The sequence below is a fragment of the Panicum virgatum genome, chromosome 8K (assembly GCF_016808335.1).
Source record: "Panicum virgatum strain AP13 chromosome 8K, P.virgatum_v5, whole genome shotgun sequence".
Taxonomy (NCBI): domain Eukaryota; kingdom Viridiplantae; phylum Streptophyta; class Magnoliopsida; order Poales; family Poaceae; genus Panicum; species Panicum virgatum.
This window is the reverse complement of record NC_053143.1, coordinates 51,243,854-51,270,720: the sequence shown is the minus strand read 5'-3', so window position 1 is coordinate 51,270,720 and position 26,867 is coordinate 51,243,854. Positions and strand designations below refer to the sequence as shown.

Here is a 26,867-nt window from a genome sequence, read left to right as displayed (position 1 = left end):
GCCGCCGCCCCTGTGTTTCTCTCCCCCCGTTCTTCCCTTTAGGGTAGATTTAATTGATGGATTGTTGAGACTTTGTGTGGAATTTGATTGGGAAAGGAGGCCCTATCTTCCTCGTGCCCTCTGGGCTTTTGATTCGATTCAACCCCCTAGTTTTTGAGTCTTGTGCAATGGATTTTCGACTTCATTTTTGGCGCACTTGATTGTGAGGAGGCTACGAGTTCTTTGCTCACGAGTGAGCATCTCGTTAAGCTCCGCGAAGAACACGCCATCCGCCACGAACTGCGCGCGAGAAAGTGAGCACGCCAGACGTCAGACTTCAAATCCACGGGATATGCAAGCCGAGCTCGGGATCTAGATGAGGGGAGGGTTCGTGGCCTACCTTCTGCTTCTTGCTGATCGCGTGAGTGGTCGCCATTGGCAGAAGGGATGGAGGAGCGGCCGGTGGTGCGGCGGCGACTAGAGAAGCCGGGTCCCGCGCCGCCGTGTCCAGCTCCTTGGTGCGGCCCTGCGTTGCCGCCGCGGCCGCTGCTTGTTGCGGCCCCGCGTCGCCGCCGGCTTGCGCCGCGGGAGCAGCTCGCCACCCGCATGCCTAGCTCGCCGCGGCCCGAGCCGCCGCCGCTGCCCGCATGCCTAGCTCGCCGCGGCCTTGCGCCGCGGGAGCGGCTCGCCGCTAGCTTGCGCCGCGGGCGCACCTCGCCATGGCATGATGCGGCACCACTCGCCACGGCTCGATCCGACACAGGTCCGGGCGGGCGCGCCCCTCCTTGGCCCGGATCGACCTCATCCCCAAGCTAGAAGAGAGAGGGAGAAGATAAGGCAGTCAACGAATGGTTGGTTGGCAGAACTCGAGAGGAGAGAGATAAAATAGATGGAGACCAGTCTTTTGTCCCGGGACAGATGCATTTCTTTTGTCCCGGTTGGTGGCTCCAACCGGGACAAAAGGTGCATGTCCCGGTTAGAGCCACCAACCGGGATAAAAGGGAGTCCTTTTGTCCCGGTTGGTGTCTCCAACCGGGACAAAAGGCATCTGTCCCCTCTGCTGGCCCAGCTAGCCGTTGGACCCGGGATAAAAGCTATCTTTTGTCCCGGGCCCAAAGGCAGCCGGGATAAATGGCCTGAAACAAAGGCCTATTCTGTAGTAGTGAATATATGCTTTTGTACAAGATATTCTCTGTTCTCGTGATGAGTTCGTGTTCCAAAACATACGACGTCAACGACATATGACCATGAAGAAGAAAACGTAAACTATACTTTGATCCGGAGCATTATTAGCACAAAACAACTGCGATAATATAATAGGGCTAAACAAATCTATTTGCATGCATTTGTTTTGGAGTAAAATGAGCCAAAAGTTGTGGGGAAAAAGCTAGCTAGCTAGCTGCGCTATTTGCGTACAAGTATGCATGGCAAAGGAGGAGGTATTGGAACCTTGCGTGAGACAGCGGTCACTTGAATGAGACTAGAAGGACAAGAATAATAAGAAGACTTGCTCAAGTGATGCCATGGCTGAGATACAAGCTCGATCTATAAATCAGACCAGTGCAGCTAGCTCTATAAATCCTTCGAGCGAGCTCTCGTCAGCCCATGGGTGTCATCTCACTCAGATCGAGTTTGTCGACAACCCAATCAAACTAAATCACCCAATACCAGCTAATAAGAATGGCGAATGATGCCATGGACACCAACAATCAACAGAGCCTGGGATCGACGGAGTACCAGCTGAAGAAGTACCTGCTGCTGCTTGCCACCCTGGTGGCGACGGTGACCTACGCGGCGGGGCTCCTGGCTGGAGGACTCGCCGTCGCCGGGAGGGCGGCGGATCGCCGGCGACTCCATCCTCCGGGAGATCAACTTCAGGCGCTACATCGTCTTCTACTACTTCAACGCCATCGCCTTCGCGGCGTCGCTCCTGCTCAGCCTCCTCCTCCTCTTCCTGCACAAGGACGGCGGCAACACCTACCTGCTCCTCATGCTGGCGGTGATGCTCGTCGACGGGCTCGGCCTCACGGGGGATTACGCCGGCGGCGGCAGCCACGACAGGTTCACCACCGTCTGCGCCGCCGGCTGGTGTCCGGCGTCTCGCTCTACGCCGTCGTGGCCTTCCTCACTTACTTTGCGCGCCACCCTCCTGGTAGGGCGGCGGCGCGGCCTCCTGCTGCCGGCAAGCTCGGGAAGAAGCACGAGATCCTGCTGGTGCTCGCCATCTTCGCCGCGACCAACGCGTACGTCGCCGGGCTGAACCCGCCCGGCGGCTTCTGGAGGAGCACGGAGGAGGGCCACCGCGCCGCCGGCGACCCGGTGCTGCAGGGCGCCCACCCCCGCCGCTACAAGGCTTTCTTCTTCTGCAACACGGCCGCCTCGCCGCCTCCCTGCTCGCCATCACGCTCATCATGGACTACGAGAAGCTCGACCTCGAGGGGAAGATCATCAAACCCGGGGTCGCTGCGCTCTACGGGCTCATCGTCACGGCGCTCCTGGGCCTCGGCGGCGCCTACGCCGCCGGGAGCTGCAGGGACAGCAAGCACAGCGCCCAAGTTCTTCTTCTACTTCTCCCTGTTGCCGCCTCTATTTTTCTCCAGAAGGCTCTTGTGCTAGTTCATGGCCGCATGACCACCAAGAAGCTCCTCCCTTGCATTGGTAGCACTGAGAAGGGACCCCAAGGCTGCTGTGGATCCAATGTTTTAAAAACAGTCTATAGCTGGCTATAACGGGCTATAGCGGCAGCTAAGAGCTAAGTTGTACATGAAAAATCTTAGCTAAATCTCTCTCAAACAACTATAGAGGGAGATAGCGGTAGCTATAGCCGGAGATTTAAAACCTTGTGTGGATCACTCATCGCCTGGTACATGTGCAGTACTGATCCTCATCACTTGATGCATATATACATATTTAGTCTAATTAACTTACTTACTAGCTAATTAGAATTAATATAAAAATAAAACTTATAGCTAATAACTACAATAATTATCTATCTCACGCCCTCTTCATCTATTAAATTCTAACACATACTCTAAAAATACATATTTATCATTAACTAGATGCAATAAATTTCATTTTGCATCAGCATCACACCCCATGTGTGTTCGACATATATTTAATTGAACTATTTATTTGTGAATTGCTATTTTTATCTTTTCCATCATACATGAATACATGGTGACACATATGGTGGGTGTTATTTTTTTATAAACAATAATATAAATAGTATATTACTAATGATAGACAGTAATTTAGAATTTTATATTAGTGCGCTTTAATAATTTTTTATAATTATATAATTTAGATTTAGAGGTTACTTTAACTTTTAATAATGATAAAATTGAATAATTTATATGTAAGTTTAGGGGGTTATTTGCATTATTTTATAATGACATAGGTGGGTAATTTACATAAAGATTAGGGGGTACTTTAGATTTTTTTTATAGTGACAGAGGTGGGTAATTTAGATACATATTTAGGGGGTTAATTTATTCTATTTTTCTAATGGTAGAGGTGGGTAATTTATTAAGAAATATAACACATCTAATGACTACTATGATTAGAGTTGTCGCTTGATGAACGGATGTTTCTTATTTTTGTGAGAATTTCTAGAATTTTTCTATTTTTTTAAGTGTCCACTTAGGATCATATGTGGCTTTATGTGGAGACATCGAAGGAGCCTCCAATTTGTAATAGTAAGATACTTGTAGCCTCCTATTCCTTAAAAAAAAATTGACATAATTGGCTTTAGGTTGTCACTGTGGGAGCTGTATAATAGTGAGGATCGGAAACATTAGGGTGGCTCTGTCATAATTAACATAGGGTTTGTACTTTACACAGTGATGAAAAAATAGTTTTGTCAACTTTTTTTTTCGCTGCTACTCCCTCCGTCCCAGTATATAAGGCGTAATCACATCTGGTTCAAAGACCAAGGAATATATTTAATTCTCTCTATCAACACTAGTAATATTGCATCGAGTACGTGTGTCTAGAGAGAGCACGCCTTATATAATAGATTTGAGTAAAAAGTGGTTACACCTTATATATTAGGACGTAGGAAGTAATAATGCTCTGCTTTCATCAACAGGATGGGTGGCATGAGCGAAGACCTGAAAAGGACAAGAGAGTACATTCAGTTGCTCGCCACTCTTGTGGCGACCATCGCTTACCAGGCAGGACTAGATCCACCCGGCGGCGTCTGGGCCGGCGACGGTGACGGCCACCGTGTGGGAGACCCCATACTCCTGACCACGCACCCTGGGCGGTTCAAGGTGTTCTTCTACTTCAACTCGGCGGCCTTCGTTGCCTCCATCGTCATCGTGATAATGCTGCAGAACGAGCACCTTGTTCGAGGCCATGCGCTGGAGATGGCCATGATACTCGACTTCTTCGGCCTCATCGGCGCCTATGCCGCCGGGAGCTGCAGGTAAGGGTTTCAATCTCCGGCTACAGTTATTTGAGAGAGATTTAGCTAAGTTTTTTCATGTACAATTTAGCTCTTTGCTGCCATTATAGCCCGCTATCACTACTACAAAAACAATTTGTAACAACACTATAAATTTTTTAGAGGCAGATCAAAATTTCACCCGTTTTTACAAATGAAATAAGCCTACTGTAGTAGTTGACCCGCCCTAAAAATATATTTTTAAGGGCGGATGACGGGATCACCCGCTCCAAATGAATATTTGTAAGGATGGATGATGCCATCATCCGCTCTAAAAAATCAAACATTATTTTTAGAGCCGGGTAATGGGGTCACCTGCCTCTAAAAAAATAAAAAACTAGTGGCGCGGGGATTCAAAAAGTGGCACGGCTCTACTTATCCTTTCGGTCTGTAGCAGCACATGCACAGCTGCAGCGCCATCTCCCCTCCCTTGCACATTCAAAAAGTAGTGGCAGCAGCACATGCACGCCACCTCTCACTCTCTCCTCTCAGTCTTCTCCCCCAACTCTTCCACTACTGCACGCCACCACTCCTCCCGGCTCCTGTCTTCCCTGCAGCGCCGTCTCCCCTCCCTTGCCGCGCGGTCTGCAGCGGCGCGCGGGTCCGTGGCGGCACATGGAGCTCGGGGCCACGGCGGCGGGCGTGGGTCTACGGTGGCGCACGGTGGCGGGCTCGGATCCATGGCGGCGCGAGGAGCTCGGGGCCATGGCGGGGCGAGGAGCTTGGGGCCGCGGCAGTTTCGGACCGCAGCGGCGCGAGGAGCTCGGGGCCGCAGCGGAGGACGTGGGTCGGCGGCGGCGTACGACGGGGGCCGCGGGTCCGCGGCGGCGGGAGCAGCCTGGGTTCGTGGCGGATCGGATCCGCGGGGCCGGGTGCTAGTCCGTGGCGGCACGAGGAGCTCCGGGCCATGGCGGCGCGAGGAGCTCGGGGCAGCGGCGGCGGGTGCGGGTCTGCTGCAACGCACGGCGACGGGCTCTGGTCCGCGGCGGTGTGAGAAGCTTGGGGCTGCGGCGGCACACGGCGGCGGGATCGGGTCAGCGGCGGCGGGCGCAGGTCAGTAGCGGCGCGAGAAGCTCCAGTCCGCGGCGGCACGAGGACCAGAGGCCGCAGCAGCGGACGCGAACCGGCAGCGGCGCAACGAGCTTGGGGCCGCAGCAGGGGGCACGGGCCCGCGGCGGCGCGAGCAGCCCGGGTCCGCGACGCACGCCGGCGGCATGAGACATGCCAGGAGCCAGGTGGCAGGTGCACAGCGGCGGCACGAGCATGCCGGCCCCTGCTCCAGCAATTTTTTTTGTTTTTTAATGCGATCTGTAGGGGTGGGTGGCCTCGTGACCCGTCTCTGATAGCTTATTTCTAGGAGCGGGTGGGGGCATGACCCGCCTTTAGAAATGAGTTTTTAGGGGCGGACAACTGACCCGTCCCTACAAAAAGTATGTAGGAGCGAAAACTAGGGGCGGGCAACTGATCCACCCCTAAAAATATAGTTTTACCCGCCTCTAAAAACTGTTTTTGTAATAGTGTATAGCCAGCTATGTATATATAACCTATTTTCAGATATAGATAGTTAAATGCTTTAGCCGGCTATTTAAAACATTGGCCGCAGAGACACGATCACCTCCATCTACCACTACTACAAAACAGGCCTTTGTTCCTGGCCATTTGTCCCGGCAGCCTTTGGGCCCGGGACAATAGGTGGCTTTTGTCCCGGGTCCAACGGCTAGCCGGGCCAGCGGGGGCGGGGGGCGGGGGCCTTTTGTCCCGGTTGGAGACACCAACCGGGACAAAATGGGAGCCTTTTGTCCCGGTTGGTGGTTCCAACCGGGACAAAAGGCCCGCGTAGCCTTTTGTCCCGGTTGGAACCACCAACCGCGATGGCCGATTGCATCTTCATGCTGGGCGCAAAGATTAAAGATGACGATTTCTTACGGGGGGATGCCATTATATGGATAAACTGGGAAGAAATTTACCAACTATTCCATCAGGAGGCCCTCGACATCTCTATGGTCGGCTTGTGGGTTCTGTAAGTATTTTACTCTCCTTACGTATTGTTTTGCATGATCTCAACATACTGATCTCTTGATTTATTCGGTATCATGTAGAATGGAGATACATACTTGCAGAAGAAAGGGATACTCTCACCTCGGCTTCATCGACCCAATTACTTGTAATTGGAGGCTTCTACGGGACAATCCCGATGACATATTCCAAAACTTGTTCAAGTACATAAGCGTTCATCACAACAAGCAAATGATATTGTTTCCTTACAACTTTGCGTGAGTGATTCCTTCCGTCTAACTCTTTCTATTCTATAATCGAATTGTTTAAACCTTAACTACCAAGAACTGCCTCTGTATAATCTTGCAGTGAACACTTTGTCCTAATTCCCGAGAAGAGCCTACTCGTGGTTATGGACTCATTGAGGAGACCTCCAGAACAATACAAAAATCTTCTTAACATGATGAAAAAGTAATTCTACCACTACTCTGTCCATGACCGATAATTTGAATCACTTTGTTACTTGACTATAATTGTTCTAATCATGCACAGGGTTTGGAAAGAATTCGCTAAAAATCATCCAGGCAAATTTGACAAGGAATTGAAGATCAAGACAGATTTTCCGGTACGCGCTTGGATGATTCGTTGCACGATTCATTAGTTTTATTATATATTTATGTAAATACCTGATAATTTCTTCTCTCTTAAAGTGTATGAGGCAGAAACCAGGCACTGTATTGTGCGCATACTATGTATGCGAGAACATCCATGGTCTAGTAGGTCCTCCAAAAGGCTGGACAGATTGGGAGGAGGAAGTAAGTAAAAAAACTTGTTAATATTTGAACTCGTATTTTAATTAGTCGAAATTAATTATCCCCTTTTTCCATAGGTCGGGGAGATGCGCGATAAACTCATACCGGAGGAAAAGATTATGGCGATTCAAGAACAATTCTCCGGATTTATTGTTGAGCAAGTCCTCGATCCAAAAGGCGAATTCTACTATGATGGAATATCTAATATTGACAATCACAGTAAATATGACAATATACGCGTATATATGTAATTAAGAACGAATATAACTATGTAAATATATATGTGTGTCTATGTATTAAATTTCTATTTATGAGTATGTATGTATGTATTAAATTTCCAAAAGGTGAATTCTACTATGTAATTAAGAACGAATATACCTATGCAAATATGATGGAGTATGTATGTATTATATATATAAGCACTCCAATAATATATATGTGTATATATATATATTTATATAATATTGGTCCTAGACATTTTCATATGTAAAGGAATTCACATGTATAGATATGTGTATATATATATAAGTGAATTAATTTATATATGAAAACTATCTAGGACAAATATTATATAAGTAACTATATATATATGTATATATTAGTGGAGATCATACACACTGAATTCCAATACATAAGTTTAATTGAAATGCAAAAGTATAATTGAAATAGAAAAAGAATTGAGAAAAGAAAAACATGAAAAAAAAGAGACCTTTTGTCCCGGTTGGTAACACCAACCGGGACAAAAGGGTGCGCCAGCCACGTGGGCGCTGGCTGCACCTTTTGTCCCGGTTGGTGTTACCAACCGGGACAAAAGGTCCACTTTTGTCCCGGTTGCCACACCCGGGACAAAAAGGCACCCCCTTTTGTCCCGGACAGGCGTTCCCGGTTGGGAAACCGGGACAACAGCGGTTTCCCAACCGGGACAAATCAACGTTTTTGTAGTAGTGTACACTGTCGCCCTGGTTGGCGGCGTCCTCATCTACGTGGTCATCCACATCGTCTTCTTAACGCTGGACGACCGCAGCGAGGATACCAGTGAGAGGAAAGACAAGTACAAGAGCCACCGCGAGGTGCTGCTCCTCCTTGCGATCCTGGCGGCGACGCTCACCTACCAGGCCGGCCTGACCCCGCCGGGCGGCTTCTGGGAGGAAGATGACGGCAAGCTCGGGCACCGCGCGGGGTTCCCGGTGCTCCAGGACAAGTACCCTCGCCGCTACGAGGCCTTCTTCTACTGCAACGCGGCGAGCTTCATGGCGTCCGTGGCTCTCATCGTGCTCCTCCTGAACCCGAACCTGTACAGGCCGGGCATCCGGTGCTACGCGCTCTATGTCTGCATGGTCGCCGGCGTGCTCGGTCTCCTGGGCGCCTACGCCGCCGGAAGCTCCCTGCACCTGGACACCTCCAACATCTTCCTGGTGCTGGCCGCCGCAGGTTTTGCGATTGTGGTCGTCCTAGCAATACATGTGACCACCACCAGCAACTCCGGCAATCCACCGCTACCATCCCCACCCAACAATGGCGCCGAGGAAAACCAAGTGCCTATATTTAGGATCACCACCACCAGCAACGAAGCTCCGGAACCCAACTCCGGCGATCCACCGCTGCCATCCCCACCCAACAATGGCGCCGAGGAGGAAACCGCAATGTACCTGATGCTGGTGGGGATATTGGCGGCGAGCGTGACCTACCTGACGGGCCTGAAACCGCCCGGTGGCATGTGGAGGAGCGGCGGCAACGGGCACTCGGCCGGCAACCCGGTCCTCTACGACACCAACAAGTCGCGGTACAATGTCTTCTTCTACAGCAACTCCATCTCCTTCGTCGCCTCCGTCGTCGCCATCGCCTTGCTTCTTCTCCGGATGATGCTGTCGCCTGCTACTGAGAAGACGACAAACCGTGAACACGACCCAGCTGACAAGAACAACGAAGATCCTGCGGCGAAGAAGCAGCTGTTCGGAAGGCTTCTCGGGCCGATCCACGCTGTCGTGGTGCTAGACATGCTCTTCCTCCTGGTAGCCTACGCAGCAGGCAGTATCCGGGAATCGCGCAGATCCTGGGAAGTCATCGTGCTCTTCCCTGCGGTGGTCTTGGTTGTGTTTGTCTTCTTCTTCATGTACAGGAAACAAACGGAGGATGGAGGAGAAAAAGGGAATGCAGAAGACCACAGCTCTACTACTACGACTATACTGTTGCAAGCTTCTGCTTAAGTAATAGTATGTGTGTTATTATTATATCGAGCTATTTGCTCTCATTTGTATGTATTTTGAGTTCCCTCCAAAAAATAAATATTGTACAAGGGCATGCAGGGCCCTTTTTATACAAGCTAAGTTGTGTCGTTACAAACAGACCACGTAATATATATATATATATATATATATATATATATATATATATATATATATATATATATATATGTGTGTGTGTGTGTGTGTGTGTGTGTGTGTGATGTTTCAGCATGGTTACCCTAGCACTACCGGAAACGGCCTATATGCCAAGTGCATGAGAGAGTGCAAAATTTCGGGTACTCGGCAAATAGTGCAGTTACCGAGTGCATAAAGAGAAACACTCGGCAAACAATAAGCACTTGGCAAACATTCTCTTTGCCGAGTGCTTAACCAAGGGCACTCGGCAAAACGAAGCTTTGCCAAGTGCCAACTAATGAGCACTCGGCAAATAGTGGCACGTGCGCGGCACATGCCATGGCCGTGCCGACGCCGTGCCGGCCATTAGTTGGTGGCACTCGGCAAAGTATAGGCTTTACCGAGTGTCATTCTTGCTGCACTCGGCAATGGAGAGGCATTGCCGAGTGTTTCAAGCTGCACTCGGCAAAATAAAAAAAAGAGTAAAATTCATGGCCGGTCCCTAAACTTGCGCGAAGGTGTCATCCAGGTCCCCGAACTCCCAAAATGTCATTTTTTACTCCTTATTCTTGGTTCGGGTACCATCCCCATCCAAACGGGCAGAAACCAGACCCGTTAGCTGACGTGGGGACGCCACGCTGGAGCTGACGGGGCTCAGCGCGGGTAATGGAACCGCCTCGCCCCCTTCCGCTCGGCCCGTTCCGCCTCGCCCCCTTCCGCCTCGCCCCCCATTCGCCGCCGTCCGGACTCGCCCCTTCCTTGGAACCCTAGCGCCGCCGGCATCCAAGACTTCACTGCCGCCGGTGCCCATCTGTTCACCGGCGTAGTCACCCCCCCCCCACTGATTTCGCCTGATTCGAGCTCAGGTGCCCTACCCTAGTGCCCATCTGTTCACCCTCGCTCCTCACCTATCCTGTAGCTCAGCGGCATGGATTCGAGTTGTAGTGCCGCGGGGGCAAGTCGCCATGACACAAGCTTGGGAGAGCACTTCGTCACCTACCTTGACACAAGCTTGGAGCAACAACAAACTTGCTATTGTGTCTGAAGCGTATTATTCATCAACATGAAAAACTGAAACTGACACCAACGGGCAGGCTGCCGTTCTTGCTGACAATTAGGAGTGAGCAGCTACCAATCTATCGGATTGCCTGTAGCTTTGTGCAGCTAATACACTGACAGCAAGATCGACAGTGAAAACGAGTTCGTACCTTACACAAACACATCAATTGATCCGTGCAAGTCTGTGTCACCAATCACGAACCCACCAAGTATCAGTGATCAGCCAGTAGCAGTGTATGTATCTCTAATGTCCATATTTTTGGAGATTAATCTACCTAGCTGCTTGTCTGAATTGTGAGCTTGAATTATTGCAGTCTATTTGATCAGCACTCACCAGATTTCTTGTCGAGTGCAGGCACCCAAATAGTTTGATTGGATGGAACTCGCTATCCGTCTGCAGGATACCGAGCTCATCACCTAGATTGCTACTGCTAGCTTACTGAGAAAATGAGATCCTGGAAGTTAATGCTGCTGTTGATGAACTATCATCAGACTGGTGCAGAAGCAAGTCATCGCAGAGCAGGAGGCAAATGAAGTACCAAGAAACTCCACGGCAATGCAAGATGAGCATTATCAGATTCTTCAGAAGATCAACAATTTGGAAAGAATAGGCAGGGAAATTGTACAGTTACTGAAATTTGTAGTTGTGGCATGTGTGTTTGCTGTGATTGCCGTCATTTGTGGTTTATGTAAGAGTATGTAAGAATGCTTGAGAATATGTTAACGTTGAATGGAAACAAACCAGACCTGTTCAATGGCAATGTGTGATTTAAGCTCAAATTGTGACAATTCATTTTGCATAACTGTGAACTGGAATATCATCTCAAATTGATCTGAGTGAGGACATATTTAGAACACAAATATCATCTCTAAATGTTCTGAGATAGCCTATGGGAAAATGATATGATATGGACAAGTGACTATGTTTTTCACTTCCATTGACAAAAGATGGTCTATACAAAATGCCTAGTTATCAGCTGCATTCGCAAAACAGCAGATGCCTTCTCATCAAGCTGCCTTCTTGTTTTTTCTTGCAGACTTTGCCCTTGGTTGGGTAGCCTTGCCTTCTTTGGGAGCCTCTCTCTTTGTTGCTGCTGCCTTCCCTTCCTTGGTGGCAGTAGTTAGAGCTTGTGGCCTTTTTTTTTTTTGGGTAATAGAGCTTGTGGCCTTAGGAGTTGTTGGTTTGAACTAATGAAGTAAGAGTCTGGTAGAGGCCCAGCATGGTGATTGGAGTAGGCTGATTGAGCACCCTGCAAAATAATGTTAGTGAGTGATGGAGCATGAATAAGGTTGCAACAGAAGTGACCATTTGTACCTCTTCCATCATTCTCATCAGCATGGTGGAACTCATATGTGAAAGTAGCATAGCTGGCTAGCTTGAACCTTGCTGTGTACTTGCTGTATGCATTACAGCCTGGCTTGAACCTTGCTGGTCATCTTGTGTCAACATAACAGGCTGACTTGCAAAGTCATTCATGCTAATCTCTTCAGGCAGATTGTAGTCTTCTGACTGTGCAACAATTGGAGGAACATCACCTGGGATGTAGTCTTCAGGCCTAATTCCCATTTTCTTCAGATAACAACCTTTTGCATTGTGATTTTCTCCCCTACAGTAGCCACATTTTATGATCACGCCATGTCTAGACATTTTTGGACCATTACTTCCCTGAACCTCATGTGGTTGCTTCCTCCTGGACTTAGGTGGCCTTCCTACTTTTTTCACATGTACAGGTGGCAGCACTGGAGGGCCATTAACTCTCTCCCAAGTTGCCATATATCTTTACATGGTAAGATAATATTTTCATATGCTCTATGGAAAGCCTGGACTGAGTAACATTCATGAACAACACTTTCTGAGGGGATCCTTTCATGTCTCAGGCATGAGATGGCATGTTGACAAGGGATGCCTGTCAGTTGCCACCTCCTACACTCACAATCTTTGGATCTGATATCCACTACGTACTGCTTTTCTCTCTCATGGACTTGAAAGATCCCTTGTCCAGCTGGAAGTGCATAGCACACATTGGCATAATCTGCATTTTTTGCAACCTTTTTCCTTATCTTAGGACAAATGGTGGCTACAAAACTAGAGAGTTCTTCCTGCTTGATGTAGTACCTAGTCATCAATTGTTGTTTCACTCTCTGCAGCATACTAAGGATAGGAATCTCCCTGGCCTCAAGAATGTATTTGTTGAAAACCTCACAGTTGTTGTTCAACAACAGATCACATTTAGGAAATTCAGCAAAGAAGGCTCTTACCCAAGTCTTAGGTGGCATCTTTTCCAACCACTCAAAAGCTTCCTGATCAAGTGCTCTCATCAAATCCATATTATGATTCCACCTGATCACCGTGCTTGATCTTGCACAAGTCCACAATTGGTTCTTCAAGATGTCTCCTTTGAAACCTGCATCTCTAAAATTTGCCCAAAGATGCCTCACACAAAAACGATGCTCTGACTCAGGAAATACTTGCTCCACTGCAGGAATGAGGCCCTGGAAATAATAAAACAACAATTATAAAAGTTGCAAGTAATATGACAGGAAAACAATACAAACATCAGTCCAGGGATAAGTACCTTTTGTTTATCAGTAATGACAGTCCAGGGATAGGTATTATCAATACCCAAATCATCTTTTAGAGTTTGCAAGAACCACTTCCATGTTGCCAATGACTCCACTTCAACCACACCCATTGCTACTGGGTAAATGCAATCATTGGGGTCAATGCCAACTGCCGTGAGTATCTGGCCTCCAAATTTGGTCTTGATATGGCATCCATCCAGACATATGACAGGTCTGCACCTAGAAAGAAAACCTCTCTTGCAGGCATCCAAAGACATGTAACAAGTGGAGAAGTGACTGTTAACAGTGTTCAGATAAAATGTGCTGCCTGGATTACTCCTCCTCAATTCCTGCCCATAGTCCCAGAGTTGGTTGTACTGCTCACTCTCATCTCCATATGTCTTCTTGAGGGCCAGCCTCCTTGCTCTGGCCAGCTTGCTTCTAGAAGGAGTAAGATTCCACTCCTTCTGCACAGTTCTTGCAAAGTTGGCAAGACTCCATCTTGTCATCAGCTCTGAAACTGTCTAGGTACTTCTCAGCCAGCTAATTAGAGGTGCACTTTTTTAGCACCCACTCCTTTTGGCAATTATGTTGGCCAAAATATGTCTTGATCATGAAAGCCTTCACTCTGCTATCTTTGGAAGCATACAGTGCCCTGGGGCAGCCATCAGCACAATGCGCTCTAATTCTCCTTTGATCATTTCTTGGCAACTTAATATCAACCCTATTCTTCAGGCTATACTCAGTTATTGCCTTCCTCAAGATCTCGACTGACTCAAACACCATGCCAACCTTGAATGAAGGGTTACTCATGTCCTCTGTCTTGAAATTCTTGAACTTGAGATTAATCTATCCCTCCACATCATCATCTGCTACTTGCAGACCTTCATCATCACTGGATTCATGATCTCCTTCCTCATAGGTTACTGCAGTAGACCTTCTCCCAATTCTCTTCCCTTTGCCTACTCCCTCATCAACCACATCTTCATCAACATAATCCACAAACAAATCATCATCTCCACGCTCAACCTCATTGTCATTGTCCACAAAGTCAGAATCCTCACTGTCATCATCACTGCAATTGTCATTTGTTACAGGCTCACTCTTCTGTTCATCTAAACTGCTTCTCAAGTTTTTGTAGAAATCAGGGAGAGGCTCCTTCTTTTCAGCTACGGGGTTCACAACCAAATCATCCCAATTTACACCACCCAGAGTGACTTCATGGTCAATGAAAACTACCATAGTTTGTACCCTACCCACCACTGATCTCATTGCATCATTGTCTGCACGATCTTTAATTAGTCTCAACCCATCTGAGAGATCCTTCCCTGGTAATAACCAATACACTTTCAAACTGTCCATATCAGAGTAACCCATATAATATAGGAAATCCTCACACCATTGCGGAGAGAAAATATTAGCATCGCAATAATCAAACTAATTAATTTTCTCATCAACATATGTCCTCAACTGACCAGACCCAACGAAAAACCCACCATGATGCAATTTGATTGTGAAAAGATTGTCACTACCACCTACAGAACAAAGCAAAATCACACCTATGGTTCAGTCCTCAAATCAATCAACCCTAGTGCAAAGGTCCAACCTTTTGAACCCTAACCAACGAATCGACAAGAGAAGCATGCTGCAAAACTTACCGTACGTAGGGATTGGGCCCTCCTTCTCCCGGTACCTAGCGTACCTATCCGCCATCCCCGATCGCCGTGGCCTGCAGCAGCCAGTAGGTGAGGGTGAAGGCGCTGGTTCTCCTTCCTCTTTACCCACGTCCAACAATCCCTGCCGACCTCCGCCGCCGTAGGAGCAGCAGGGCCGGCGGCAAAAACGACGACGAGGATAGGAGGGGCGAGGAGTCCAGACGGCGACGAAGGGGGGGGGATAGGTCGATCGGAAGGGGGCGAGGCAGTTCTTTTACCCGCGTCGAGCCCCGTCAGCTCCAGCGTGGCAGCTCACGTTACCTAACGGGTCTGGTTTGTGCCCGTTTGGATGGGGATGGTACCCGAACCAAGAATAGGGAGTAAAAATTGACATTTTGGGAGTTCTGGGACCGGGATGACACCTCCGCGCAAGTTTAGGGACCCGCCATGAATTTTACTCAAAAAAAACTTCCTCTTCTACCTTCCAAACTTTTCTCCCTATTGCCGTGTGCCACGTGGAGGGCACTCGGCAAACTGTGCAGGCTTTGCCGAGTGCCTGCCGTCGTGGCACTCGGGGAAAGCCACATTACCGTCAGTTGGCCGTTTTTGTTGGTTTTTTTTTTGTGAAGAGAGCCCTCTCAGCACTCGGCAAAGGCTTTGCCGACTGCCCGATAAAAAACACTCGGCAAACAGCTCTTTGCTGTCACTTTGGTTCCCGTGTGATGTATGCCGAGTGCATTTAGGGCTTTTTCAAGTGCCCTAGGCACTCGGCAAATAAGGCGAATCCGGTAGTGTAGCCTGGTAAATATAGTGCGTAAAAAGGATTTCATCGCTCACTTTTTTTTGCTACTAATGCTGCTTTATTGTAGAAAACTTTTAAGGTAATGACTCTGCTATGGCTGGCCGTGCCTTTGCACTATTGCACGGCACCCTAAATTTATCTCCACCCTCACACGCAGTGCCACATACAAACAATTTTAAAATTTTAAAAAGTTGTAGTTCTTAAACCATTCATCAAATTCAAATTCCGGTTGCACAATTATATCTCTTTCGAAGAGACCTTTGAAACAAGACCCCACTTGTATATGTTTTGACAACATTTTTCAAAAACACATAAATTGCTTTATGTATAATAGAAAAATACCAAAATAAATTAGTTAACTTGCTCAACCGATCTGCTAAAGTTGCATATTATTGACCATGCAACAAACATTCACCTATCTAAGAAAGTTATTTACCTTAATCCACTAATGACACCAAACAATAAATCTTCACAACATGAATCACCAATACCCATTTAATTGATAACTCAGGCATGCGAAAGCAACATTATGTTAATCCATAAGCAATTTTTGCAAACATCATAAGCAAATTAGAATCCACTAAAAAGTATTTTCTTGAAAAAAATATCATCAAAACACAGTGGTGTGAGATCTTGTTTTGAAGTTTTTATTGAAACAAACACAATGGTATAATCGGATTTTAATTTTGATGCCCGGTTAATCTTTTTTAATTTAGAATTATGTGCATGCATGAGCTTGCATCATGATCTTTTTTCCCTTCTTTCCTTCCCTCACATGCATGCATGCATCCAAAACGGGGCGGCCGTGCGATTGATCTTAGCCATGTCGAACTTTTAAGGCAACTAATTCAAACAAGTTTGTTGGCAAAATCTTCTTTGACAAGTTTTCTTTTTTTAGATAAAATTCTTTTTCTAGGTAGTACTCCGCGGTGTGGAAGTTCAATGCATCTGTATGTGTCGAGCAAATTATTGCTTGGGAATATCACTTTTTTCTAGGTAGTAATAAAGCTCCTTTACCCTAAAAAAAATCTTGTTTTTTTAGCATAGATGGGAAAGTCCGTTTAGAGCATCTCCAAGAGCCTAGTCAAATCTTACTCTCCATATTCCCATTTAACTATCCATTTAGCCATGATTCCTTCTTTATATCTCGATACACTCCAACAACTAGTCAAATCATCTATCTATATACCTAACAGGTAGGACCTTCCCTCTCTCTCCCAGCTTCCCAAGGTCCGGCGGTGCGGCGGATCTTCCAGTTGCACCGTGGCAGGCCGACGAGAGCCTCCGGCGCCACCATGGCTCTGGCTGGGTTGCAGAACTAGCCTGTCATTAGCCTCCAACCGCAGAGCTTGGCGTTGGCCTCCAGCGGCAGGCCGGCAGCATGGTGTCGTCCTCGCAGTGGGCCTCGAAGGGCGTGTGGTCGATGCTGCTGAGGTGGAGCTGGTGGAGCAGGAGCCGCCCTGTGCTACTCGCCTGCGCCAGTGACTCCCGCTGATTTGGCCCCGCACAGCACCGGGTGGCAAGTTCCGTGCACGCATCCAGCGCCACCTCCGCCTCCAGTGCCGCACGGGAGGAGGATCTGGCACGTGGGAGGAGGATCTGATGCGCGGGGTTAGGGGATGGCGAGCGGAGTGGCTCGCGAAAGATGGCTATCAGAGGAGGCAGGATACCAAGCTACATAGCGAGAAAAGGATTTTGTCGACTTCTTCGGCCTCATCGGCACCTACGCCGCCGGGAGCTGCAGGCGAGATTTTAAATCTTTGGCTATAGCTTCCGCTATCTCCAGCTATAACTATTTAAGAGAGATTTAGCTAATTTTTTTTATGTACAACTTAGCTCTTAGCTGTCACTATAGCCGGCTATATAGCCTGTTTTTGGATATAGATAGCTAAATATATTAGCCGGCTATTTAAAAAATTGGCTGCAGGGACACGACCACCTCCATCTACACTATCGCCCTGGCCGGCGGCGTCCTCTCCTCATCTACATGGTCATCCACATCGTCTTCTTAACGCTAGACCGCAGCGAGGACAACGGCGGCGAGAAGAAAGTCAAGTACGAGAGCCACCGCGAGGTGCTCCTCCTCCTCGCGATCCTGGTGGCGACGCGCACCTACCAGGCCGGCCTGACCCCACCGGGCGGCTTCTGGGAGGAAGACGACGGCGAGCTCGGGCACCGCGCGGGCTTCCCGGTGCTCTAGGACAAGTACCCTCGCCACTACAAGGCCTTCTTCTACTGCAACGCGGTGAGCTTCATGGCGTCTGTGGCTGTCATCGTGCTCCTCCTGAACCCGAACCTGTACAGGCCGGGCATCCGGTGCTACGCGCTCTATGTCTTCATGGTCGCCGGCGTGCTCGGCCTCCTGGGCGCCCACGCTGCCGGGAGCTCGCTGCACTTGCGCACCTCCATCATCTTCCTGGTGCTGGGCGTCGTAGGTATTGTGATTGTAGTCGGCCAAACAATCCATCGCCATTGTTGTGTGTAACGAACATGGCACCATTTATGCTATTTTAAGTGATTTTGGTGATCGAATGACAACGCAATCAATGGGACTAATGTTTTTGTTGAGTGAACATTTGTAGATCTCAGGGATGAAGTAAAAAGGCCATACAAAGCAAAACACGAAGAAAGAACTCAAAAGAAACGCTGAATTGGACGAGTTGTACTGTAAAACAGTATCACCGGTTTAACCGTTGCCTAAGCATCGGTGCATCCGATGGTTGTCGAAAGAACCGACGCCCTGGCATCAGTGCAAGTCTGAGTGCCAAATGGAGATCAAGAGAAGACCAAGTGAAGAAAGAATATAGCACCGGTTGAACCAACGGGGTCAAGTCAAGCATCGGTGCAATCGACATATCATTGTCCAGAGACGATGTCAAGCGTGCAGCAGCCAAGCTTTCAGCACCGGAAGGACCGACAGCCACCGAAGCAATGCGTCGGTGCAATGACGTCAGCAGGTACAACGGCTATATGACGATCAAGTGTGACCGGTTTAACCGACACTCAATCATCGGTTAAACCGATGGCTCTGCAGACGTGTCAGGAAGTCCAATGGCTAGTCCAGAAGCTGTGAGTGACCCGAAGAACCGATGCCCTATGTACCGGATGTTCCGATGCCCACGCAGAAAAGCTGCTAACGGCAAAAAAAGGCTAGCTCGACTTGGTGGCCTATATAAATGCCTCACCCCGGCCATTTGAAGTTTGCTGGAGTTCCAAGACACCTCATACACATCCAAGCCATCCAAGTGCATATTGATCAAATCCTTAGGCTTACCACAAGCTTTGTGAGTGTTAGTGCTAGGATTAGCTCTTTAAGAGAGTGTGAGAGCAAGGTGTTGTGCCTTGTGGCTGGTTCTAGAATGAACCAAACTTGTATTTCGGTGTGCTGGGCTCCTTGGAGCATTGGTGGCTCACCGGCACATCAACGACCCTCCGGTTTGGTGTGGAGCGGCGTCGACAACTTTGTGCGGGGGACGGAGACCCCTCCTTTGTTGGCAAGCTCCCTTAGTGGAAAATGGGATCAATGTGACCGTAATTATGTTCACGGAAGAGACTTGATTGCCGGGAAGCGATACTCTTCGTGAGTACTTCAACAACGTGGATGTAGGGGCGCTTTTGTGGTAATCCGAACCACGGGATAAATTCTCGTGTCGAGAGTTTGTTTCCTCTCATCCCTCCTACTTAAGCTTCCGCATTTCATATCGCAACTTGTATGCCTTTACTTTCTTAGTGTAGTTTCTTGCTAGGATTGGCAATAGATTGCTAAACTCTTATGGGATGAGGGTTTCACACTAGAAGAACCATAGTTACACATCTAGATAGTTTGTTTTAGTTTAAGTTTTTGTGCAAACTAGTTGGAGCCATAGGTTAAGATTTTTAGAGAGACTAATTCACCCCCTCCCCCTCTTAGGCTAGAGCACCCGATCACTTTCAATTGGTATCAGAGCCGGGACTCACTTCTCTCACAAAGAAAGACAATTCTATTGGTAAATTTGTGTTTACCGGCTCATTAGATTGGTACGCTTCACCGCCTTGTGAGTTAGCTCTTAGGGGGAAGGAATGGATCCTTTTAGAAATGCTCCACGGTTCGATGGCACCGGCTTCCAACGTTGGAAGATCTTAATACAAACCCATCTCGAAGTCACAGGTCTTGAGGTTTGGAATGTTGTGAATGAAGGAATTAAGTTCAAAACTCTAAAAGAGAAGCAAAATGATATTATTGCAAAAAGCATAATCTTGTCTTCTCTTAGTGATAATATTTTCAATCGTGTTTACTCTTGTGAAAATGCTAACGAGTTATGAAAGTCTATCATTGAGAATTATGAGGGCACGGAGGATGTTGCCAATGAAAGGTATCATATTCTCGTTGATAAGCTTAATAGCTTTAAGCAACTTGATGAGGAGAATGCCGAATCTATGTACTCACGATTGAATACTCTTGTGAATGAGATGAATTCTTTAGGTGTGAAGCAAATTGGAGACATGGAACTCATTCGCAAGATCCTTAATTCACTACGAAGGCCGGACTATGATTTGGTTACTACGATCATGTATGTGAGAGATCTCAACACCTTGATACCAAATCAAGTCCTCAATAAGGTGATCGCCCATGAGTTACGCAACGACATTAAGCCAAGAGCACCACCTTCTTCACCAACGCATAGCGCACCTGCATGCAAACAACTCAAGAAGTTGAAAAAGATGGCTATCAAAGGTAGCTCAAGTGATGAGGAAGAAGATGATGTAAAAAGCTCCTCATATGATGATAAAGAGCCAATGCACCCCAACCTCTACAAGCAAGTAAAGAAGATGAACAAGTGCTTGAAGAAAAACAACTCAATGGGGTATATGGTCTTCCTCAAGGATGGGCCTCACCATCAACTCATGAAGGTTGAGAAGAAGTTCAAGAATAACAAATAAAATAAGGAGAAGAATCCCAAGCATGAATCATTTGTCATATTTGGGGAATGGGTAAGCGGTGGCGAAGAATCAAGCATGAGTACAAGTGATGAATCAAACAAGAAATTCACCACCCGCATGGGATCATCATCCAATACTTGCTTCATGGCTAAAGGTATGGAAAGCGATGTAAGTGATGATGATTCCAAATCTCCTTCAATTGATGAACTTCTTGACTTAGTTCATGAGCACCAAAAAGTCGTTAAGAAGCAATCAAAGGAAATAAAAAACCTTAATGCTCTCAATGATCTAAATACTTCTCTTGCCACAAATTATGAAGATTTGTTGTGCAAATTCAAGTTGCTTAGCAAGGAGCATGAAGAGCTCAAATAAAAATTTGAGAGCATTAATGATAATGGTGACCTTTTAGAAATAAAGCAAACTATCCCTTGTGCAATTCTTATTTCTAGGGTAAATGCTTCAACTTTTTGCATTGATTTAATTGATGAATCTTGCTGTAACTCTTGCAATGAGAAATGTTATGAGAATGTTGTTGTAGAATCATGTGATGATCTCATTGCCAAAGAGAATGATGAGCTCAAGCAAGAAGTGAAAAGGCTCATGAAGGACTTGTATAGATTGAAGAGCAAAGGCATGGAGAGCAAAGTCCAACCTTCTCAAGATAACCGTGAAGACATGGTGAAGAAGCTTGAGAAGGGGTCCATCGTCACTTGCTCCAAGTGCCACAAAGAAGGTCACAAGTCCAACAAGTGCCCTCAACCAAGAAAGAAGCTTCCGGATGAGAGGAACAAGAAGAAGCTCACAATCAAAAGTTTTCTCATCTACACCAGCCCAACCGGAGGAACAAAAGAAATAGCACCTCCTATGTGATAAAAAAGAAGACCAATAGCAAGGTGGTTGCTCACAAAGTTGGGAAGAATGAAAGGAGTTGGCTCCAATTGGGTGCCCAAGGACACCATGACCAATATGAAGGGGCCTCAAATGGTGTGGGTTCCAAAGGAGACTTAAAGCCCAAGAACAGCTTCGGGAGATTTGGAGGCTTAGCTCACAAGTTGAAATGAATATTCAAGCCAAAGGAGTTAAGCTCACAACTTGGACATTTGTTGCCCAAGTCCCCCATAAGGTAATGGTAGCTAGATTTCAATTCAAGTATCATGTAGCACCATTGCTTTTGCTAGGAAGGTTGCATGTTTTGCATATCCTAGTATTATATATAGTAGGTTGCTTGTGTCATGATTCTAATCCATGAGCAACCTACATGGTTTGATAAGTGTGTAGAAAGCTACACAAGATTACCCTTCATGGTACATGGACTTCATGAGGTATGTGTTTCATTTATGTACCATGAACACAACCTATAGGGTAAACTTCCCATTGTTGTCAAAAACTTTGTGCATACTTTTGCTTGGTGATTCAAACACTAAATGCACACATTTAGGGGGAGTTCACTCTATGGTTTGTGATTTTGAGACTAACATGTTTGCAAGTTTATTTTTTGTAGTCTCACGATAAAATTAACACTCTAAGAGAATGTTATTCACTATTAATGTGAACAAACAACTCTATAAGAGTGATTAGATAAATTGTGCTTCCATGCATATTGTGCAATGCTCTATTGAACTTAAATGCTCATATCTAAGTTCATAGGCTATGTGCTCATACATTTGCTTAACCTTGGTGTACCAAGTACCCATCTTTTAAAGACTTCAATTGTTGCAAGTCACTTTCGATTGGTACAAGCAATGTAAACAAAGACCCCCGGAGATATGCAAGGTTCTAAACTCATTCAATTGGTACCTTTGTCAATTCCTTGTTATTTTAGAGCTAACTCCGAGCATGATATGATCTACGCTTTCTTGTTGAAACATCTAGTTGTGCACTTGATTTTCACATTATTATTTTGTGTACATACTTGTGGAAAGCTTAGCTCATGTCATGCTAGTTTTGTGATTTTGTGATCCACCCTAATAAATTTTCAATTGGTATCTTCATTGATATCATACAATTGGATCATGAGTCATGGAACTAACTCCCTAGGCTCCTAATCTTCTCTTGAGCTATATTGGTTTGCAAGATCCTTTTTAGGTGATTTGATTCTAAAGGGGGAGAGATGTGGATCAAAGCAAGGTATTATCCCAAGAAGGAGAGATATATTCCAAAGTGGGAGAAATGCCAAGTGAATCAAGTCAATTTATGAGGAAGAAGTAGCAAGATAGGGGGAGGATCAAAAGAGGGAATCATGGTTTTAGGGGGAGGCCAAAGTCGACATTGGATGGTGGTAAACATCCAAACAAGTATAAGTGGTTCAATTTGTCAATTTTTATAAATTTATGCTTGCTTTGATTGTGTTATCATCAATCACCAAAAGGAGGAGATTGTAATGAACATGACACCATTTATGCCATTTCAAGTGATTTTGGTGATCGAATGACAACGCAATCAATGAGACTAATGTTTTTGTTGAGTGAACAATTGTAGATCTCAGGGACGAAGTAAAAAGGCCATACAAAACAAAACATGAAGAAAGAACTAAAAAGAAACAATGAATTGGACGAGTTCTACTGTAAAACAGTAGCACCGGTTTAACCGATGCCTAAGCATCGATGCATCCGATGGTTGTCGAAAGAACCGACGCCCTAGCATCAGTGCAAGTCTGAGCGCCAAATGGAGATCAAGAGAAGACCAAGTGAAGAAAGAATATAGCACCAGTTGAACCGACGGGGTCAAGTCAAGCATCAGTGCAATCAACATACTATTGTCCAGAGACGATGTCAAGCGTCCAGCAGCCAAGCCTTCAGCACCGGAAGGACCGACGGCCACCGGAGCAATGCATCGGTGCAATGACGTCAGCAGGTGCAACGGCTATATGATGATCCTGTGTGACCGGTTTAACCGACACTCAATCATCAGTTAAACCGATGGCTCTGCAGACGTGTCAGGAAGTCCAACGGCTAGTCCAGAAGCTGTGAGTGACCGGAAGAACCGATGCCCTATGTACCGGATGTTCCGATGTCTATGCAAAACAGCTAGCTCGACTTGGTGGCCTATATATATGCCTCACCCCGGCCATTTGAAGCTTGCTGGAGTTCCAAAACACCTCATACACATCCAAGAACACCTCCAAGCCATCCAAGTGCATATTGATCAAATCCTTAGGCTTAGCACAAGTTTTGTGAGTGTTAGTGCTAGGATTAGCTCTTTAAGAGAGTGTGAGAGCAAGGTGTTGTGCCTTGTGGCTGTTTCTAGAGTGAACCAAACTTGTATTTCGGTGTGCCGGCCTCCTTGGAGCATTGGTGGCTCGCCGGCACGTCAACGACCCTCTGGCTTGGTGTGGAGCGGCGTCGACAACTTTGTGCGGGGGACGGAGACCCCTCCTTCGTGGGCAAGCTCCCTTAGTGAAAAACGGGATCAAGGTGACCATAATTGTGTTCACGGAAAAGACTTGATTGCCGGGAAGCGATACTCTTTGTGAGTGTTTCAACAACGTGGATGTAGGGGCGCCTTTGTGGCAATCCGAACCACGGGATAAATTCTCGTGTCGTGAGTTTGCTTCCTCTCATCTCTCCTACTTAAGCTTCTGCATTTCATATCGCAACTTGTATGCCTTTACTTTCTTAGTGTAGTTTCTTGCTAGGATTGGCAATAGGTTGCTAAACTCTTGTGGGATGAGGGTTTCACACTAGAAGAACCATAGTTGCACATCTAGATAGCTTGTTTTAGTTTAAGTTTTTGTGCAAACTAGTTGGAGCCATATGTTAAGGTTTTTAGAGAGCCTAATTCACCCCCTCCCCCTCTTAAACTAGAGTACCCGATCACTTTCATTGTGTGAACCCCCCTGCTGGTGGGGATGCTGGCAGCGAGCGTGACAGGCCTGAAACCGCCTGGTGCCATGTGGAGGAGTGACGGCAATGGGCACTCTGCCGGCAACCCGGTCCTCTACGACACCAACAAATCGCGGTACAATGTCTTCTTCTACAGCAACTCCATCTCCTTCGTCGCCTCCGTCGTCGTCATCGCCTTGCTTCTTCTACGGATGATGTTGTCGCCTGCTAATGAGAAGACGAACAACCATGAAGACCTAGCTGCTGACAAGAACCGCAAATATCCTGCTGCGAAGAAGAGGCAGTTTGGATCGCTTCTCGGGCCGATCCACGCGGTCATGGTGCTAGACATGCTCTTCCTCCTGGTAGCCTACGCAGCAGGCAGTGCCCGGCACCTGCGCAGATCCTGGAAAGTCATCATGATCTTCCCCGCAGTGGTCTTGGTTATGTTTGTCTTCTTCTTCGTGTCTAGGAAACAAACGGGAGCAGAAGCAGAAGCAGGGGCGAAGCCAGCCGATCAAGTCGCCTGGGTTGGCTCTACTGGCACAACGAGGTCAAATACAGCGGCGAACAATGTTATACACTAAATTTTTGCAAATTTCATCGGATCCAGCGATCGGCAACTCCGACAGCTCAAGGCATCTCCGCCCTTGAGCAGAAGAATCAATGGTGGATGGAGGAGAAAAAGGGAATGCATAAGACCACAACTCTACTACTATACTATATATATAGCTGCAAGGCTCTGCTTAAGTAAGAGTATGTGTTGTTGTTTTTTTTTTGGAAAAAACTGTGTTGTTATTATTATATCGAGCTATTTGCTCTATCTCATTTATATGTATTGTGAGTATGCTATGCTTTCTTGTAGAAAACTTCTAAAGCAACTAATTCAAACAAGTTTGTTGGCAAAGTCTTCTTTGAAAAGTTTTCTTTTTTAGATAAAATTCTTTAAAAAGTTGTCTCGAATCTCTCGGGTGGAGTACCATAAGCACCCTCGGCACGTGCACGCACACCGGCGACAGCCGGAGCTCGTACCGCTGCGGCACGACGGCCAGCAGCGCCTGCAGGTCCTGGCCGATCGTTGCACGCTCGTGCCGCCACCACCGTCCGCGAAGCGCGCTGGGTTGAGCTTGGGGAGGTGCTCTGTGGCGGCCGCAGATGGCGACGACCTCCCCGGCGTAGCTGGCGTGCTGCCCCTGCAGCCGGAACACGGACGCTGGTTTTTTAAAACTTTTCAAATATGCACATAACATTCGGCAAAAAGTATATGATTCCCGTTTCCTATATGTAAGTTTTCTAACTTTTTTAAAAAGCCCCTTTTGCCAACCACAATCACACTCCTTGATTAGTAGTAGCATCAGCCTACTGCTTAACTAGTTCAAAAAACAAACAGTCACAATCATTAGTAACTGGCAAAAACGTGTCAATAATTTAAAAGCATGATTAGTAGTAGCCAATTGCTTGGATTATGAACCCGGGAAAAACTTGAAGATGACCACATGCAACACTATTATGCTGGTAATAAGGATCACCATGAACACCCTCCGGCGCGTGCACGCACGCCGGCGACAGCCGGAGCTCGTACCCCCGCAGCACGAGCTCCGTCGCGTCGGCGCCCCACGCCCTGGCGTCGTGGTGCACGACCATGATCGGGATCATGACCTCCGTGCCCGCCGGCACCATGCCCCGCTTCACCTTCTGGATCATCGCCACCGCCGGCCAGCGGCTACACCCTCAGCGTCTCGTTCACGATCATCCTCGATGATCTCGTCCGCCGTCATGGCCGGCGCCATGTAACCTGAACCCGGGGGCGAGGACCCTGCTGTGCGCCTCGGCCGCGTAGCCGGCGTACGTGCTCCCCCTGCAGCCGGAACACGGCGCTGGTTTTTCAAACCTTTTCAAATATGCACACAATATTTGACAAAAAGTTATGAGTAACTTTTCAAATATGTAAGTTTTTTTTGAAAAATATAAATGTAATAACTTTTTCAAAAAGTCCCTTTTGGGAACCATAATCATCAGCCTATTGCTTAGTAACTAGAGGAACAAACAATCACAATCATTAGTAACTTCGGCAAAACTTGCCAATGATTTGAAAGCTAGCATGATTAGTGCTAGTAGCCAATTGCTTGGATTATGAACCCGGCAAAAACTTGAAGATGACCGCCTACAACATTGTTATGCTGCAGGCAATGGTGTGTGCCACCACAACTCTAGATGTGTTGGCCAATGCAAGACAATACCCTAGGGAAAAATTTCTTGGCGAAAAAAAAACGAGAAATCCGATAATCACGTTTATCGGTGGTGACCGATTTGTCGAAATTTTTCGGTAATTTCGCATCCGTGCCCATTCCCTTCCTCCTAATCCATATATCTTCTCATTTCTATATGTTATGATGTCTTATTTTTCTTGTTAGATTGTTTGGAGACAATCTAGACTATTTTATGTACAGTTTGAGAA

General features: G+C 47.0%; 1 long non-coding RNA gene and 1 pseudogene across 1 annotated transcript; both read left to right on the top strand.

Moving 5' to 3' along the window:
* The first annotated feature begins 1,527 nt into the window (after positions 1–1,527).
* Positions 1,528–24,996, top strand: LOC120645930 (annotated as a pseudogene).
* On the top strand, positions 10,437–11,438 carry LOC120645112. The gene is made up of 2 exons (XR_005664141.1): positions 10,437–10,883; positions 11,005–11,438. It is a non-coding gene; the product is annotated as an uncharacterized LOC120645112 (long non-coding RNA).
* Positions 24,997–26,867: the final 1,871 nt, after the last annotated feature.